This window comes from Oryctolagus cuniculus, chromosome 3 (genome assembly GCF_051225735.1).
Source record: "Oryctolagus cuniculus isolate XC-2025 breed Fujian yellow rabbit chromosome 3, ASM5122573v1, whole genome shotgun sequence".
Lineage (NCBI taxonomy): Eukaryota > Metazoa > Chordata > Mammalia > Lagomorpha > Leporidae > Oryctolagus > Oryctolagus cuniculus.
In genome coordinates, this window is record NC_142869.1 from 76,493,774 (window position 1) to 76,513,642 (window position 19,869).

The 19,869-nt window shown below is 38.9% G+C and overlaps 1 long non-coding RNA gene across 3 annotated transcripts in view; it reads right to left on the minus strand.

Annotated features, from left to right (window-relative positions):
- Window positions 1–19,869, minus strand: part of LOC149127395 (uncharacterized) — a 76,698-nt gene that overhangs the window by 53,506 nt on the left and 3,323 nt on the right. Inside the window, exons 2-3 of one of the 3 annotated variants that reach the window (XR_016231529.1) lie at window positions 11,816–11,929; window positions 7,393–10,079 (exon numbers count right to left, since the gene is read on the minus strand). The exons of 1 other annotated variant lie outside the window; for it this stretch is intronic. This is a non-coding gene — a long non-coding RNA (uncharacterized LOC149127395). Of the gene's footprint in view, window positions 1–7,392; window positions 10,080–11,815; window positions 11,930–13,833; window positions 18,101–19,869 lie in introns of those variants that run through there. One more of the 3 variants, XR_016231528.1, reaches the window with a different exon arrangement.

The following is a 19,869-nucleotide window of genomic DNA, read 5'->3' on the forward strand; positions in this document are numbered from 1 at the left end:
CATGATGTGGTATCTGGGCATAGTGAGACTTCCAGGAACCCGTGGAGAAAACAGTTAATGATACCAGTGGTCTACACATGTGCTATCATCTGGGAGCTTGCTGGGCTGGGCTGATCCTTGTCCTTATTACACTACAGTACAAGTAGATCTTCAGGTCATCTTAGACACAAGAGCACTTCATCCTGACTCCAGCCCACCTCTACTGACCTCCTGATCATCTCAGCACTTTCAGGGAGCTTTTGGATAAGGAAACTACATGAAGGCAGAGACACCAATCTGCTCCTTATTGGAGGCCAACCAATACAAGCCACTCTTCAGTATATCTTCTTATACTTATCTAGGTGTTCTAACACATTTCCCCTTTCTGGAATTTCTACCTTGGGGAGGAGAGAACGATCTCCCACAGCTTCTGTCAGTGTTCCTTACCCACTTCCATAGGCTGGAGAGGTAAGCTTTCGGCTTCCTCTTCTCTCCACAAGCACATTGATGTACTCACAGACTCTTTGTTCAAGGGCTTCTGTTGGCTCAGTAGTAAGGGTATGTATTATGTGTCTCTACTCATAGGAAGAAATGCAACAATCTGAGGATCTCAGGCCTGTGCTCAAGGTGCAACCTGCTGCCTTACCAGGAGCTAGAGATGACTAAGCATGAAGCCACATGGGTGTGGTATGCAAGAAGCAATGCTTCTTGTGTAGATGTCTAAAGTCTGCAGCATTTAGGTAAAATGTAAACACATCAGGGTAAAATATCTGTGTGGGAGACAATACAGTTGATTCTTTTATTCTAAAGACAAGCCATGAATGAATGAAGTTATGGATTGTTTGAGAATAAACACCATTTGAATATATATTCAATATATACATAGACAATAGTGAAATTATCTGCACCAGAACATCATTACTCCCATTTATTCATTCATTTAATAGACATGAATCGCTGGAGATAGAGCAATATAAACATAATTAGAGCTCTGCTTTTCCAGAGCTTTCATTTGAGCCAGGGTGATGTTCCTCTAACAAGCACATAGCCATAAAATATAACATCCAGGATTATGCACATCAAACAAGCATGTAGTCATAAAACACACCCTTAGAACTTCACTATGCTACTGGAGAAACTGTGGGGATGCTTTCCAAGGGAACATTGTTGTATCACCTTGTACGAGATACAGTGATGCTTTTCATGGAGTTAAGTAGCTGTCAACAGCTATTTGTTGATCTCCTGCTTTATGGGGAATGAAGCTGCTAAAATGTCCTTTCTGACTACTGCATGATTTAAAGTCATTTCTTATGTATAGAAGTTGATAGCATATCTTGCTAAAATTAATTTTAAAGAAAATGTTGGCAAGGTATGCCCTACTCCTACAATAAATGCTTGCTAAATACTAGTTTTAATTATTTGTTCAATATTATCTTATACAGGGTGATATGAACTGAATATTAATACATTTTAGGGGCTGAAAACTTGTACTATTCCTGAAGAAAGGGTCAAGAAAAAGTTGATTAGCAATTGGAAGGAGAAATGAGGACAACAGTGTCAAAAGCTGGAGGTCTATGTTATCCAAAAGACAATGCTTTATTGCTAAGGGATGAAGTAGGAAAACAGTAATGAACTCAAATTTCTTTTTTTAAAAAGATTTATTTTTTTATTTATTTGAAAGACAGTTACAGAGAGAGGTAGACACAGAGAGAGAGGTCTTCTATCTGATGGTTCACTCCCCTGATGACCGCAATGGCCAGAGCTGCACTGATCCAAAGCCAGGAGCCAGGAGCTTCTTCTGGGTCTCCCACATGGGTGCAGGGGCCCAAGGACTAGGGCCATCTTCTACTGCTTTCCCAGGCCACAGCAGAGAGCTGGATCAGAAGAGGATCAGCTGGAACTAGAACCTGTACCTACATGAGATGCCAGCGCTTCAGGCCAGGGTTTTAATCTGCTGTGCCACAGTGCCAGCCCCGAACTCAAATTTCAACTTGTGGATTTTCCTCATTTAAACAAGAGAAAATTTAAAGAAATAATCACTTGTTTTGCAATACCAAAAAGTTTCAGAAATGTGTTATGCTATACATAAAATTTCATTGTTTCATATGTATATTCCTGCAAGAAGTTAGTAACTAAACAAATTGATAATTAATATGGGGAGGACATTATTATCCCAAGCTACAGTGAAAGTTATACCAGGATTGGGGCTTCCACCTGCAGTGTCAGCATCCCATATGGACGCTGATTTGACACCTAGCTGCTCCACTTCCAATCCCGCTCCCTGCTAATGCACCTAGGAAAGCAGTGGAAGATGGCCTGTGTACTTGGGTCCCTGCACCTGTATGAGAGATCTGGAAGAAGCTCCTGGCTCCTGGCTCCTGGCTCCTGGCTCCTGGCTCCTGGCTCCTGGCTTCAGCCTGGCCCAGCCCTGGCCATTGTTGGCATTTGGGGAGTGTGGGGAGTGAACCAGCAGATGGAAGATCTCTCTCTCTCTCTCTCTCCTTCTCTCCATCTTGTCTTTCAAATAAACAAACACATTTTTTAAAAGAAAGTTATGCCATGGTTAACCTTTTGTTGTATTAGAGTCATCATACTAATAGACAAACAGAGGACTGGTTGTCTTGGTTATGCATGGTATATATCAGAATTGGTCTGTTTTCCTTGTAAGATTCTCAACTTCTGAATCATGATTATTCACAATTATGTTAAATACTAATAATCGTAATTTGGCAGGTATAAAACAGTGGTAATGTGACTGATTCATTTTCATATATATCTTGCATACACCAAGAACATTTTGATGGAGGAGAATGTTCAAGCAGGCAGAAATAGGGTCAGGAACATCTATGTGAATTTATCACCTATTTTACTTCATTTTTTATTGTAACATGAATCCTTGAACTAGACAGTTTTGCTTATATATTAAGTATTCAACACCAAATGTAAAATAATATTGACATAACTTTTCTCCCTGAAGTAGATAAATACTTCATGTGCTGTAGCTCTATATAAAGATATATCATAAGCTCTCTCTCTCAGAGAAGGGAGTGCCTTTGTTATATACCTACAATGGTAGTACAATCATTTTATGAATTTTCTTAAGTGAACATTTCTCTTTAAATGAGAAGAACGCTTAACACTGCATATTTCCATATTGGAAGAAAATTTACAAAAAAAGCAAGAAATGTCTATATGTATTTTTATTTATATTAGAAACTTTTGGGGCGGGCATTGTGGTATAGTGGGTTAAGCTGCTGCCTGTGATGCTAGCATCCTATATGTGCACTAGTTCGTGTCCTGGCTGCTCCAAACCAGCTCCCTGTTAATAACCTGGGAAAGAAGTGGAAGATAGCCCAAATGCTTGGGCTCCTGCACGTATATGGGAGCCAGATGAACTCTTGTTTGCTTCGGCCTGGTCCAGCCCTGGCCATGCGGCCATCTGGGGAAGGATCAGCGGATGGAAGACTTCTGTCTCTCCCTCTCTCTCTCTGTGGCTATAACTTTCAGGTGAATGAATAAATATTTGAAAAGAAAAGGAAATTTTTGATTATAGCTACAAAATAAAATAACAATTTATTGTATGAGTCAAGTATTAGACTAGTGGATGGAATTTGAGACAAATCTTGGTAACAAAATCCAATAAACCCCTATCTTACAGCATAATAGAAAAACATTAAGCCTCCATCCAATAAAGATCAGAAATTTGGTAGTAAGTTAATGGAAGTGGTGACAATTCTTCTGACAACCTTTAATCTTACCCTGAAATTGTGTCCAGTAAAAAAAATGGACAGCTAGGTGCCAGAAATGTGGCATAGCTGATAAACCACTGCCTACAATCTGGCATCCAATATGGGCAACCAGTTTGTGTTCTGGCTGCTCTACTTCCAATCCAGCTCCCCACTAATGATATGGAAAGAGCAGTGCAAGATGGCCCAAGTGTTTGGGTCCCTGCCATCTATGTGGGAGACCTGGACGATGCTCCTGGCTTTGACCTGGCCTAGCATTGGCCATTACAGCCATCTGGGGCATGAAGCAGCAGATGGAAAAATCGCTCTCTCTCTCTCTCGCTCCCTCTCCCCCTCTCTCTTTCTCTCTGTAGCTCTTTCAAAGTAAATTTAAAAATGGCAGCTAAATTTCATCTGATGGATTAAGCTGAGAATTTTGCAATAAATATTTAATTACTAATGGAATAAGTTAGAAAAGAATGTCATTTTTTATACTTTGTCCAAACAAATAACCCTTAAGGCAATGATGACTACTGGATGAAAATACAATTGAATGAATTTGGAAGAGAAATGAAAAAGACTAGTGAAGAATCTGTCCTTTTTTTTTTTTTATCATGGGCCACCGTCTTTTCTGGAATGTGAAATGCTGAGTCAGCCTTTACTGTTCATATAGAAAATTCATATATCACCTAATAAGAGCTCATGGTAGAGCTGTGCTACCCCACTTTACATTTGTGAGAGAAAAAGACACGAGTGGCTCATCCTTAGTATACACTAACACCCTAAAATGCTTTTAGCATAGGGTTGATAAGCTTTCTCATCGGTAAAATTAAGGTAATAATGTCAACCATACTTTGTGCTTGTGATTATTAAAGAGATAATGTTTATAAGTACTTAATACACTACCTAGAACCTAGTAAATCTTAAGCACAAGGTGGTTGTTATAATTTTCTTAGTTTCTTTGCTGAAGACAGAGATGCCTTAAATGGTTTATTTAAAAAACTTCTATAGAATGCTTTAAAAGGAAAACAGCACGAAAACCAATGTAGAAGATTTACATACTTTTTTAAAGTATTGTTCCCTCAACACCAGCTGGCATGGTCTATTATAGTTCATTTTGCATCTGTATTGTTCACCATTGCATCAGAGCTTTCTGTCCCTACATGTAGCTCCTGCAAGTGCTAAACCAGAGTTTCTATCAGATTAGGTTCTCTGAGTGCAGCCATGATCTGCCAGCACAGAGCCAGCCAGGGCGGGGACAAGTGTTAGTTCTTTAAAGGAGTTTGAGCCTACAAAATTAACTGAACTTCAATGGAAACTTCTTAAATGGAAATTCTCCACTACTTCTCTAGGTTTTCAAATAAAATAAGGCACTGATATTCAGAAAGTAAGGCTTTTACAAAAATGAATATTTTTCTTCCCCTAAAACTATCTATATTCTACAAATCAAATATATAAATAACTTTCATCCGAAATTAATATATGCATGCTACTGCTGTCTTAGCCTCAGCACATTATAGTTTTTTTGCATTTTTTTAAACTTTTATTTAATGAATATAAATTTCCAAAGTACAGCTTATGGATTACAATGGCTTCCCCCCCCATAACTTCCCTCCCACCCGCAACCCTCCCCTTTCCCTCTCCCTCCCCCCTTCCATTCACATCAAGATTCATTTTCAATTCTCTTTATATACAGAAGATCAGTTTAGCATATATTAAGTAAAGATTTTAACAGTTTGCACCCACATAGAAACACAAAGTGAAAAATATTGTTTGAGTACTAGTTATAGCATTAAATCACAATGTACAGCACATTAAGGACAGAGATCCTACATGAGGAGTAAGTGTACAGTGACACCTGTTGTTGACTTAACAAATTGACACTCTTGTTTATGGCATCAGTAATCACCCTAGGCTCTTGTCATGAGTCGCCAAGGCTATGGAAGCCTTATAGTTTCTTTTTTCTTAAAAGGTTTATTTATTTATTTGAAAGTCAGAGTTACACACAGAGAGAGGAGAGGTAGAGAGAGAGAGAGAGAGAGAGAGAGAGAGAGAGGTCTTCCATCCAATGCTTCACTCCCCAATTGGCCGCAAGGGCCAGAGCTGCAGCGATCCAAAGTTTCTTCTGGGTCTCCCATGTGGGTGCAGGGGCCCAAGGACTTGGGCCATCTTCCACTGCTTTCTCAGGCCACAACAGAGAGCTGGATCAGAAGTAGAGCAGCCAGTTCTCAAACCAGCGCCCATATGGGATGCCGGAGCTTCAGGCCAGGGCGTTAACCCACTGTGTCATAGCGCCAGCCTCAGCACTTTACGGTTTCTAGAGAGAAACATCTTTGCAGAGTTTACATGGCGAGTTTCTGATATGCTGTGCTGAAGCAAATGTGAATTTGTGCTCTCTGAGAGTCACTTCTGGAGTAGTTGCATGTGTAGCAATCAATGGATATCCAGAAAAGAGAGGGCAGATAGCAAATGCTAGAACTGAAGGGGAGGCTGAAATTGGGGTGCAGTGGGTTAAGCCACTGCCTGTGCTGCTGGCATCCCATATGGACACTGGTTTGTATCCATTTGTTCCTCTTCAATACAGCTCCCTGCATGCGTGCCTAGGAAAGTAGCAGAGGATGGTCTAAGTCCTTGGGCCCCTGCACCCACATGGGAGACCCAGATGGAGTCCCAGCCATTGTGGCCTTCTGGGGAGTGAGCCAGCAGAAGAAAGATTAATCACTCTCTCTCTTTAGGAGTGAACCAGTGGAAGGAAGATCTCTCTCCCCCTCTTTCTCTGTAACTCTTCCTTTTAAGTAAGTAAATAAATCTTTATAAAAAACTGACACAAGCAAATACTGAGATAAAGAAATGTAGACCCATTCCAAAACATTACAAGGAAAATCAATTTTTATTTTAAGGTACTTGAAAGACTATTTTCTTCTTATTTTAACCAAGATATTTGAAGGGTCTTCAAAAAATTCATAAAAACTGTGTATTATGAAAAAATTGTGGGGGCCGGTGCTGTGGCGCAGTGGGTTAATGCCCTGGGCTGAAGTGCCAGCATCCCAAATGGCACCAGTTCGAGTCCTGGCTGCTTCTCTTCCGATCCAGCTCTCTGCTATGGCCTGGGAAAGGAGAAGAATATGGTCCAGGTCCTTGGGCCCCTGCACCCACATGGGAGACACAGAAGAAGCTCTTGGTTCCTGGCTTCAGATCGGCACAGCTTTGGCCATTGTGGCCATTTGGGGAGTGAACCATCGGATGGAAGACCTCTCTCTCTCTCTCTCTCTCTCTCTCTCTAACTCTTTCAAGTAAATAAATAAAATCTTTAAAAAAAAAAAAAAGGAAAAAATTGTGTGTGTGTGAGTGGACATTTAGCTCAACAGTTATAATGCTCAAGTTCCATCAGAGTATCTGAGTTTGATTCCCAGTATACACTTCCTGCTGGTGTATACCCCAGGAGGCAGTAGTGATGACTCAAGTAACTGGATTCTTGCCACTCATGTGGGAAACCTGGTTGGAGTCCCAGCACCTGGCTTTGGCCCTGGTTCAGCCCTTGCCATTGAGAGTGAACCAGAGGATAGGAACTCTTTTCTCTCCTTCCTTCCTTCTCCCTCTGTCAATAAAATAAATTAAAAAATAGAAAACTATACAGATTTTGATTTTTTTACACAAAAATAAAATTTTTATACCTGTTTTTGAAACACCCTCACACATAACAATAAAAAGTCACTAGAAATTATATAATTATTAAAATTTAACCACTGCTAAACATTAGTGAACATATATAAAAAGAAAGTATTATATCCCTTTCTCCCAAGAAGCCTGCTTTGGGAAAACAAAAATTTTTCATTTGCCAATTTTTACATATGTAAAGTTCTCAAGATTGTCTCCTGAAAATTCACTTCGTTACACATTTTAAAAATGATCATCTATAAAATCAATTTGGCCTTTTATATGATGCCAATAATTCTACCCTTGAACTCAAGATCCTCCCTAAACCAAAGCAACATTTCACTCAATTATCTAACAACAAATGCACCCTAGATGGGGTTTTATGTTTTTTCTCAAATTGGCAGCTCACTCAACCATTACATGTTAGTTCATGCTGTTTCCACAGTCAGGAATGCCTCTGCACCTGCATTTTTTAATCTATTCAAATCGACATCCATTGAGACCTTTCTCTTTAACAAAGCCTTCCACAGATTCTGATCTCCCAAACCCAGTGGAGCACTTGCTTTCTGGGCACCTGTTGCACTCAAGGATCTCTCTGTGAGCTGCCCTCAGACCATGTAAATGCATCTCACCTACTCAAGACTGGGAGCAAGCTACTCAAATGCAGGAAACTTTATCTTTGTTTTCAAGTTGTTATTTCAATAAGCAAATGATGGACATGAACTCTGTATTAAGCAATGGAGTTACTGGCATCCTTAAGAAGTCAAAAAAATTTTTTTAGCTAAGGCTTAACTCAGAGGTTCTCATATTCTGGAAACTGAATACGAGAGGCTATGTGAAGATTAGGAATCTGTACTTTAAACAACAAAGGATTATGCTGCTTAGTCAGATATGACATCCTCTGCTATTGATAAACCTCAAATTCCATAAATGTCACAGGATAATTAAATTTAACAATGATGGTCTTATCAATGTATTTCTTATACCCACTATTTAAGCAATATTTTATTAACATAATTAGTGACTGAAGATAAAACATTTTGATTTTGTATTTAATGATTGGCTCTGTTCCTTATTCTGGGAGCTTGAACATGATACATAACTTCCTAAGAGTCAAGAAGCGTGGTGGGGGGTGCTGTGGTGTAGCGGGTAAAGCCTCTGCCTAATATGGATGCCGGTTCGAGTCCTGGCTATTCCACTTCTGATCCAGCTCTCTACTATGGTCTAGGAAAGCAGTGGAAGATGGCCCAAATCCTTGGGCCCCTGCACCCATGTGGGAGACCCGGAAGAAGCTCCTGGCTCCTGGCTTCAGATCAGCCCAGCTCCGGTTGTTGCAGCCAATTAGGGAGTGAACCAGCGGATGGAAGACCTCCCTCTCTCTCTCTCTCTCTCTCTCTCTCTCTCTCTGCCTCTTCTTTCTCTGTGTAACTCTGACTTTCAAACAAAAATAAATAAATCTTAAAAAAAAAAAAAGAGTCAAAAAGGGGATTAGACCAGTGATCCTTCTGGGATCACTTTTGTCAAGACTGTATTTTAAGAGGCTAGCACTGTGGCACAGTAGGTTAATCCTCTGCCTATGGTGCTGGCATCATATATGGGTGCTGGTTCTAGTCCCAGCTACTCCTCTTCTGATCCAGCTCTCTGTTGATGGCCTGGGGAAGCAGAAGATGGCCCAAGTGCTTGGGCCCCGGGAGACCCAGAGAAGGCTCCGGCTCCTGGCTTTGGATCAGCCATTGCAGCCATTTGGGGAGTGAACCAGTAGATGGAAGACTTCTCTGTCTCTCCCTCTGTCTATAACTGTCAAATAAATAAATGAAATTTTTTTAAAAAAGATATATTTTGGGCCGGCGCCGTGGCTCACTTGGTTAATCCTCTGCCTGTGGCGCCAGCATCCCATATGGGCACCGGGTTCTAGTCCCGGTTGCTCCTCTTCCAGTCCAGCTCTCTGCTGTGGCCTGGGAAGGCAGTGGAGGATGGCCCAAGTGCTTGGGTGCTTGTACCCGCCTGGGAGACCAGGAAGAAGTACCTGGCTCCTGGCTTTGGATCAGTGTAGCTCCGGCCATAGTGGCCATTTGGGGGGTGAACCAACAGAAAGAAGACCTTTCTCATTGTCTCTCTCCCTCACTAACTGTATCTGTCAAAAAAAAAAAAAAGACTATATTTTAATATTGACATTATTTATTGGTATAACTCATCATAGAAGGCACTAGCCAACTACTCAATGGTATGTTTTACTTAAGCCTTTTTTAATGAATACATTTTCATTAAATACTTAAGTAGTAAATATAAATAAATGGTAAGTAAAATAAATGTGATACATTAACAGTAAACACTAAATGCCTAATGCTAGGCTATGGTTGAGTTATAGCAATTTAAAATCACTATTGAAACTCTTTATGGATAATTCTTTTTTTAAAAAAAGATTTATTTATTTATTTGAAAGCCAATGTTACACAGAGAGAGAAGGAGAGGCAGAGAGAAAGGTCTTCTATCCACTGGTTCACTCCCCAATTGGCCGCAATGGCTGGAGCTGCGCTGACCCAAAGCCAGGAGCCAGGAGCTTCTTCCAGGTCTCCCATGCAGGTGCAGGGGCTCAAGGACCTGGGCCATCCTCTACTGCTTTCCCAGACCATAGCAGAGAGCTGGATAGGAAGAGGAGCAGCCAGGACTCGAATCGGTGTCCATATAGAATGCTGGCACTGCAGGTGGCGACTTCACCTGCACAGTGGATAATTATAGTAATATAAAAGTAGAACCCAGAACATACAAATAGTCCCACCCACCAAAATAGATCCTCAATTTGGTTACTACATTTAGTAACCAAAATCCCCACAAAGCATTGCACACTTAATATGGCCTCCTATGAGCTTTATAGACAACTTTAGTAAACATGAGTTAATATAGTTATAGAAAAATATTGTTTAACTGTGCTAAATTTACTCATTTGGACAAATAATATGACAAATTTTGAAAAATATTTTGATATATTCTTTAAAGATGATTTATGCATTTTTCTTTCTTTTGAAATGTCAAAGTCTATAGTTGATTTTGAGATCTATTTTAAAGTCTTGGAGATTTTTAAATAATTTGTATATCATCCTTTTATTAAAAATAGTACTTTCAGATAATGTCACCATAGCATGATTGCTTTATTAAGAAGAATCTGAAGAACATTCCAATCTACTTCTATTGCTTTTTACCATTTTATAGTGGTTTTAACATCCTTATTATTATTAATTGGGATAACATTAATCTGTATAAAATAACTGGGGATGTCATATTCTTCAACTAACTTAAAAATAAAAGTTTCAGGTACTAAGTAAGCTAGTGAACTGTGTTCTTTATTAAAATGTGGAGACTTAAGGAATACTTTTTCATTAATTTGTGTATCCTTGGGCTAATTAGATAACACATTTGAGCAGTATTTCATTCATTTTAACAGATAAGAATAATTATGCTGGGGCCAGCACTGTACTGTAGTGGGTAAAGCTGCTGCCTGTAGCACTAGTGTCCCATATGGGCACTGGTTTGTGTCCTGGCCGTTCCACTTAGGATCCAGCTCCCTGCTAACTGCCTGGGAAAAGCAGCAGAGGAAGGCCCTAGTGCTGGGGCACCTTGTGTGGGAGACCAGTAAGAAGCTCCTGACTCCTGGCTTCGGCTAGGCCCAGTGCTGGCCGTTGTGGCCATTTGGGGGAGTGAACTGGTAGTTACAAGACCTGTGTCTCTCTGACTCCCTTTTTCTCTGTTGCTCTAATTTTCAAATGAATAAAGAAATCTTTAAAAAATTAATTATGCCTCCTTCCTCCTTTATAAGCATGTAGCAAGTGTTCATTATAGCTTTAAAATATAGTGATCTCTTTAGTACCTTAGAAGTAAATATAAAAAGTATCAAATATATTATTACTACCACACTGGTAAGAGATTTATTTTCTCTTTATGACTTGCTAGAAGGCACCATATTTTGTAGTTTGTATTGTTAATAAAATCTCCTTTATAGAATTTTAAGATGTTTTACAGTTGATTATTTCTTCATATTTTTAAGGAGTGCTTTTATAATAGGAAACTATAATTTGGCATTAGTTACAATTACCATTCTTGCTAAGTAATACAACTCTCAAAAACAAAGGAGACAGGCCTTGTGGCATAACAGGTTGAGCCACCTCTTGGGATGCATCCATTTTATATAGGAGCACTTGCTTCAAGTCTCAGCTACTCTGCTTCCAATAAAGTTTCCCTTCTAACACACACCATGGGAGGAAGCAAATGACGGCTCAGTACTTAGGTCCCTGTCACCCATGTGGGAGATCTGAATGGAGTTCTGGTCTTCTGTCTTGGACCTGGTCCAGTCCAGACTGTGGCTGGCATTTGCAGAGTGAGCCAGCGGACAGATTTTTCTCTCTGAAATAAATAAAAATTAAAACGTTTTCTATTTGGAAGGTATCTATTTGTCTTACTTCTCACAGGGTCAGCATCATCTCTCCAATCTCCCTGATACATTGCCTTCTAAATTCCATTTAATTTTTCCTCAGGAGCCACTGGTAAAAACAGTGAATTGTTTTTTTAAGTATCTGGAAAAAAAAAATGGAAACCAATAAAGCTAAAAGTTGGTTATTTTAAAAAGTCATAAAATTAAAATAGCTCTGGTAAGATTAACAAGAATAATAAAAATTGAAACAATAGAAATAAACATACTTGGAATGAAAAATGCAATGATGACAATTGTTTTAGAGACTAAAAAATAAAGTATTTTATGAACTTTATATGGATAATTCTGGGAACTTACATAAGGTGAATAAATTAAAATAAGAAAGATTCATTTAAGAAGAAATGAAGAAGCTGAAGAGGTTTGGGCCATGGTGATCTCGTCAGGTCAGGTGAACCCAAAGGCTCCTGCCCCAGTTTCCAGGGATCCCCAGGGTCATCTCTGTCTGACCTTGTGGCTGAAGCTGGTTATTATAGCACCACTTTAGTGCTGAAGTCTCAGGTTTATGTTACACACAAAAATGAATTCCAGAAGTTTATAGTGATAAACAGAAACACATTATAAAATCCATATTCATCCAAAACATCAAGTTTAGAACAAGAGTTATAAGGTGCTATTTCATACTTATTTTTTCCTTAGCTAAGATTTTATTACACTTGAGATGACTTTGAATATTGAATGGACATATTTAGAAAACATCCCTTTAGGAATAGCTGCTACTTAGCTCTGTTTAACAATGAGCATCAACTGAACTACACTTGTATTAACAAAAAAGAAAAAAGAATAGAAAAAAAAATCTGAACATAAGTGCATCTTTCAAACAGAAAACAAAGTACTTTGTGGGGAGCAACTCGGACTAGACTGTTACTGGAATGAAGACTTATTCTATGCATCTGCTCTCCCACAATATGGCGCTGAGAAGGGAGTAACAACTTCTACGCAGCTGCCTCTTGCCAACTTGAGTGATGACCTGCAGGAGCTGATCCTGCTCCTGATTGGAGGAGAACAGCGTACTCGGCGTGTGGGTAGCAGAGTTGGGATTGGCGGAAGAGGACTATAAAGGAGGAGAGAGACAACATGCACCAGGAACATCTAAAGGGAACATCTATCTGAAGGAACACCTGAGCAGCCCCCGAGAGAGCCGGCCGGCGGTGTACCGCTCCCCCGCGGAAGTGGGGAAAGTGGCAGGGGGAACCGCCCTTCCACGGAGGTGGAAGGGTCGGTAGCCAACCCGGGAAGAACCAGCAGCAAACCCAGGGAGGGCCGAGCAGACAAAAGAACAGCGCAGGGTTTAGTGTCGTTCCTCCACGAAGAGGGGGAGCGACAGTACTTCAGCATTTTGAAACTATAGTCACCAGATTCAAGGATTTCTCCTTTAAGAGATTAGATTGTTTTTAGTTTCTTGTGAAACTATATTTATGAAATTTTTTTTTATTTTCAGTTCTAAATCATGCTAGAATATAACTTAATCCATTTTAAGAATGATCTATACACTGATTTTTCAATTTCTATTCCTGCATTGGCATATGATTAGTCTTTCAAAAGACATATTATAACCCATAAAACCTGAAGCCATAAAAATCCTAGCAGAAAACAAAGGGAGAAAGCTTGGCATGAGTCTTGACAATGACTTTTTCTTGATAGAACACCAAAAGTAGGAGCAACACAAGTAAAAATAAACAAATGTGACCAATGTGACAATATCAAATGAAAAAGCTTCTGTAGAGCAAAAGAAAAAAAACTGACAAACAGAAAAAGTAGTCTACAATTGAGAGAGTATCTGCAAACCATATTATCTGATAAAGAGTTAATATCCAAAATATGTAGGGAATGCAAAAAACTCAATAGCAAAACAACATGATTTTAAAATGGGCAAGAGTCTGAATGGACATTTCTAAAAAAAGACATACAGACGGCAAACATATATATGAAAAGATGCTCAAAATCACTAATTACCAGAAAAATGCAAATCAAAACCATGAGGCACAATTTCACATGTATTAGGATGGCGTTTATCGAAAATAACAAGGTGAATGTGACACTGTGGATGGGAATGTAGATTAGCACAGCTATTATGAAAAACACTATGAGGGTCCCTAAAGAATTTAAAAATAGTATTTCCAGATGACCCAGCAATCCTTCTTCTGCATATACACTCAAAGGAAATGAAACCACAACTTCGTAGAGCTCTTTGTACTCCCATACTCATTACAGCCTGATTCACCATAGCCAAGGTACAGGAACAACCAAAATGGTTAAATGAATGAAGTTGTGTCATACACTTTAGCCATGTGTCACACCATGGGTGAACCTAGAGAACATTATGTTAAGTGAAAAAGCCAGTCACAGAAACAAAAATATTGCATGATCTCACTTAACATTTGGGATGTTTAGAAAACCAAACACATAGAAACAGAAAGTAGAATGGTGATTACCACAATGGGTGAGATGGGGTTGGAAGTCAGGAGGGGAATGGGTCAAAGTGTACAAAGTTACTGTTACATAACAGTAAAGCACAACATGAGGAAGAAAAACAAAGAGATAAACAAAAAGAATTATGATTCCTTTAAAAATAGAGTTGGCAGATAAAATATGACAGTTAAATTTGAATTCAGACAGATTACAACTAATTATTTTGTATAAGCAAATATTTCATCAGACATACAAAATGTTAAAACTTACTCATTGCTTGAAATTCAATTTTAATTCGACATTCTGTATGTTTATTTACTAAGTCTGACAATTCTATTAAGAAGCCTCCATTTTCTAATAAATATAATGAATAATTTGAGCACATAAGCTCTGAAGTCTTTCTCGGATTTAACATTGTGTGATCTCTATTTGTAACAGATGTTTTTTACAGAGTACGATAATTTGCTATACTTATGCTTAACTCAAATCCTACCACACAGAATACAATGTCATTGTACCACCACCTTATTGAGGAAGAAATAAAAAGTACAAAATTATTTTCTAAATTCCCTTTCAGATAAGAAATCATAAATCCCCACTGATGAAACTGTGATAGTTACAGAACGCCTAGCTTCACTGAGGCTGAGAAGACATGCTAATTCTAAAATAAGTCATTTTTTGGTTTTTGCTTGATTTTTGTAACTGATATCAATTAAAGCACAGAATTCACAAATGGAAGGACTATATTCCAAAGCCATCATTAGCATGCTCCACTAACTTCTTAAATTCCACAAATTCCTCTAACATTGTAAAGAAAAAAAAAAGTGAGATATTTGAGAAAGAATTGGAAGCAAGCTCTTGGGTGCTGAAATAGCATTAGCAATAGCTCAGCTTGTTTTTTGGCATTGACAGTTTGCAAAAATGTATAACATGCTTTTAGAGCCATGCCTGAAGTGATAAGGCCATACTAATTCCAAATCAAAACATACAGAAAGGAAAGTAGCCAGATGTAAAACTATATTTTAGTAGCACTCCAGATAAAAGTTCATGGATTGTTACAATGAGTCCCCGTGTAGTGAGAGAATTCAGAGGTTAAAACAGCTATGGTTATATTCCATTTCCTTTTACATCCTCAGAGAGAACATCTTAATGCCATTATCATGTCTTAATCTCACAAATAAATATATATTTACCTGGCACATTCTTAGATCTCTGTATGACAATGCTGACCAAAACCACCCAGCTCATTTGTTACAGTGGAAAAGTACAAAGATACAGTAAATAATGAGTATTACTATCCCTGAAATATAGAGTAAGTCCTATAAATGATCACATACAAAGGATTAAACAGGAAAATCACCTAAGGTGACTTCATCTTACTTCCTCCGTGTCTCGTTACTGCTGATAGATAAGTAAGTCCGCTAAACCCAGAAGCAAATGCTTATCAGTAGTGCTCGGCATAGCTCTCCTGCATCTTTAGTTGCAGACTTAGATTTAAACCTGGGCATCTTGAGTGCCTCTGTGTGCCAGACAGTCAGCCATGTCTCTCATTCCACAACTTAATTTAATTTTATTAATGACCTTATGGAATAGGTATTATTTCCTCCTCTTAGTAGATGAGCTTACAAGAGAAAAGACCTGAAGTTTGCATATTCACATATGAGTATGTCTAATAAGTTTATAGTGCCATCATCTTCTGCCTTTCTATTACATCCTTCCACTTTGACTACAGTCAGCAGGGCAAAATAACTAGAGTAGTCAATAACTGATATTCAATAACTTAAAAATCATACTTGTTATGTGGTAAAGATCGTAACACCTGTTACCAAAAGACAGCCTTTTGCCAGGATGCTCTCTCCATCCTGTTATCAGTGTTCCAAGTATATATTTTGCAAGTTATTTTCCTGGTTTTGCAATCTTTGTTGTTCCCAGATATCATTTTTCTTGGTAATGGAGGGAAATAATAGCATATACCATAATTAGTTTTGCAGCACATCCTTAATGGGTTGGATCCTGAACAGATCCTGCCATCTTTGTTTCCCTACCCAGAGGGATTGGGTTCTACTCCGCTCTATTGTCTATAGTTTTTGAGTGCCTGGGGAGCATAACACAGAGTAGTAATAGCAAGACTTCACATTTCATAGCGTCTATGCTCTCAGCATGGCTATTGGAAGGTCATAGGGCTCTGACCACTCACTCCAGAATGAATCTGAATTTCTGATCATTGAATTTTTCTCCTCTGTTTTGTTGTCTTGATCTTCATATTCCTTGGATGAAACTGGATACATCCACAACCTTAAAGTCTCTGCAGACTGAAGTTGATCACTTGGGACCAGGCAGGTGGCAGTAGCCAACACTTTGAAGCTGACCTAGAATTCTAGAGATGGGAAAAGAGTTTCAGCATGTTGCTTATGCAGTAACATTGATTTGCTGTGGGATTACTTTTTGAATGCACTATGCTTGCAGTAAGTTGCCCATAAGGTTACTATAAAATAAAAAGTAGGAACCAAAAGAAGCCTTTTTTGATCCTAGTTTTGGAATTTTACTAGTTTCAAAGTTTTAGGCATGTCATTTGCTTTAGTTTCTAAAACTATAAATAAGAATATGAGTAACTCTCTCTGCAAGTGCTTCCAAGGTTCAAACTTGACTCAGTAACTGAAAACCCTTTGTAAGGTGCTATACAATGCAACATCATGTTACTAATAATCCATACATAACAATTCAAACTTCTTTTTTTAACATAATGGGTTTTACCAAGAGGCAGAGGAAGTTAGAAAAAAAGGCTTTGATAATAGAATGTTTAAGGACTCATTGTAGAAACAAGGTAATTGAAGAGTCCACAGTTGAGTGACTTGTCCAAGGTCATCAGAGAAAAGAAACCAGAGTTCCCAGTCTGGAGCATAAGCACTCCTGCCTTGTAGACCAAGCCTTCAACAAGACACAACAAGCTCGCATTTTAACATTCCTTTAAGGAGGGCTTCATTACCCTCACTGGACACTTATTCTTCGCCAGGAATATAATTTTCCCAATGTTATCCAGAGAGTAAGTAGCAGAGCCAGGGATGTGAACTCAAATCTGTCTGGCTCCAGAGCCTGAGCCCTTAACCACTGTGATACTTAGTTAACCACACACATGCTCAGCCTCCCAGGAGAAAAGGTGGAGGGGGCAGGGAAGAAGAGCCCTGCCAGAGTGAAGTATGTTGAGACTTGCTAAGTGTTAGGCCTGAAAAGCCAGATCACTGGCCACGTAGCTCCAAGTTTTACATTTGTAGGCACCTGGAAGGTGAGACGTTAAGACTTCATGAAGCTCTTAAAGATTTAAAAAGGGAGGTATCTGAAATGTGAGGGAAAAAGTATGTTTTAGGGGAAAGGTCCCCAAAGGTGGGTGATGAATGAGGGCTTATTATATTCTGTATGTGCTAAAAGATTTTTCCATAATAAAAAGCTCTATAATAAAACACACACTTATTTTTTAAAAGACATTTAAAAGGAAGAAATTAGCTCCCAGTTCTTATTAGAACTTAAGAGGCAATGTTGGGCCGGTGCCATGGCTCACTAGGCTAATCCTCCACCTGAGGCGCTGGTACCCCGGGTTCTAGTCCTGGTTGGGGTGCCAGATTCTGTCCCGGTTGCTCCTCTTCCAGTCCAACTCTCTGCTGTGGCCCGGGAGTGCAGTGGAGGATGGCCCAGGTCCTTGGGCCCTGTACCCGCATGGGAGACCAGGAGGAAGCACGTGGCTCCTGGCTTCTGATCGGTGCAGTGTGCTGGCCCTAGTGGCCACTTGGGGGTTGAACCAACAGGAAAAGGAAAACCTTTCTCTTTTTCTCTCTCTTACTAACTCCGCCTGTCAAAAAAAAAAAAAAGAATTTAAGAGGCAATGTCAAGAATTCAGTCAATTGTTTTGAAATAGGTAAAGTTATTTTTGCCCTTTTTTGAAGAAGAAACATCATATTTGAATACATTTAAATTTTAAATCACCAAGGTACTTTCAACAAAACTGATATTTTAATGTGATAAAAAAAAGTTTATTCACTTCCAATGAGTAGGAAAAAAATTGCTATCAACCAGTAACAATTGCTTTGACATTTAACTCATTTTGACAAAAAGACCTTTAAAGAGAGAGTGAGAAGTAGATTTTAGACAACTGAGTATTGAGACATGGGAAGATGGGCACTGGAAACTCTGCCCTTTGTGTGCCCCCAGGGCTGTTTTACACATCTGCATGCCCACGCATGTTTCTTCAGGCTTCCCCTTGATCCTGGGATGTGCGCAGGTTCTTAAAGAGTCAGTCAGTGCCTAGAACTGCACATACTACTAGAGAGGCACAGTCCCACTTACAAGAGTTGTAACAAACTAAAGTCAAGCATTTCCTCTTTAGATAATGAGGATCGGAAAAAAATGTTTATCTTTTGGAAGAGAAGTAGGGAACCCTGTACTGCTTATTGAGCAATGTTAGATTTTTAATTTGGTTGAGAGCTACAGAATTAGTACTGATGGCCCAGTGGTCTGTGAGCCCCTCAAGGCAAAAGTAATCTTTTTGCCATCTTTGTTTCCCTACCCAATGCTTGATATAGCAGATGTCCAATGAATTCTCTCTTTATTGAAATAAAATTCAATTCATGAATATATAATCTTCTTGGGAATTATATTCTAAAAATCTCCATGTTTCAAAATATAAAAGCTAACAAGTTAAAAACAGATTTTATCTATTGCGGTATTTTTAATCTCTAGAATGGAGAGGAAAAAGGAAAAAAGGAATAACACAATACTTTCTATTTCCTAACATAGGACCATGAAAAGAATAATTTACATTTTTCCATTAAAATAGTATTGTTCTTACTTTTTTCAAATGTTGATATCATAGACGAAACATGGGAGTTTGTTTATATTTGGGGAACATCATAGCCAAAGGTGATTTATTTTTCTTCTATTAAATAAAGCAAAAATAACTGGATAAAAGTATACTCCACATTCAATTATCTCCTAAAATATATTTATGGCCTACAAAACTTAAAAGGATGTCACATAGTAAACATTTGATTATACAAATAGTTGCATGAGGGGCCCCAAATTCTGGTTCAAGACATTTTTGAAATCTATGCATATGAAAGTCTTCAAAAAGTTCATGTAAAATGCACATTCTGAAAATATTATACATAGATTTTATATTTTTGTGCCCACATAAGCTTATCTTTTTAAAAAAATTTATTTGAGAGGTAGAGTTACAGACAGAGGCAGAGCCAGAAAGGTCCTCCATCCACTGGTTCACCCCCCAAATGGCTTCAGCAGCTGAAACTGGGCCAATCCGAAGCCAAGAAGCAGGAGCTTCCTCTGGGCCCCCTGCGTGGGTACAGGGGCCCAAGCACCTGGACCATTTTCCCACTGCTTTCCCAGGCCATAGCAGAGCTGGATCAGAAGTAGAGCAGCTGGGACTCAAACCGGTGCTTAATATGGGATACCAGCAGCTTTACCCACTATGCCACAGTGCTGCCCCCCAAAAAAGACTTATTTTTAAATTCCATTTTCCCATGAACTTTTTGAAGTATATTTGTGTATGTATTAGGCACATGAACTTCTTCCCTTTATTACTTTCCAGTAGGATTCTGAAACTTA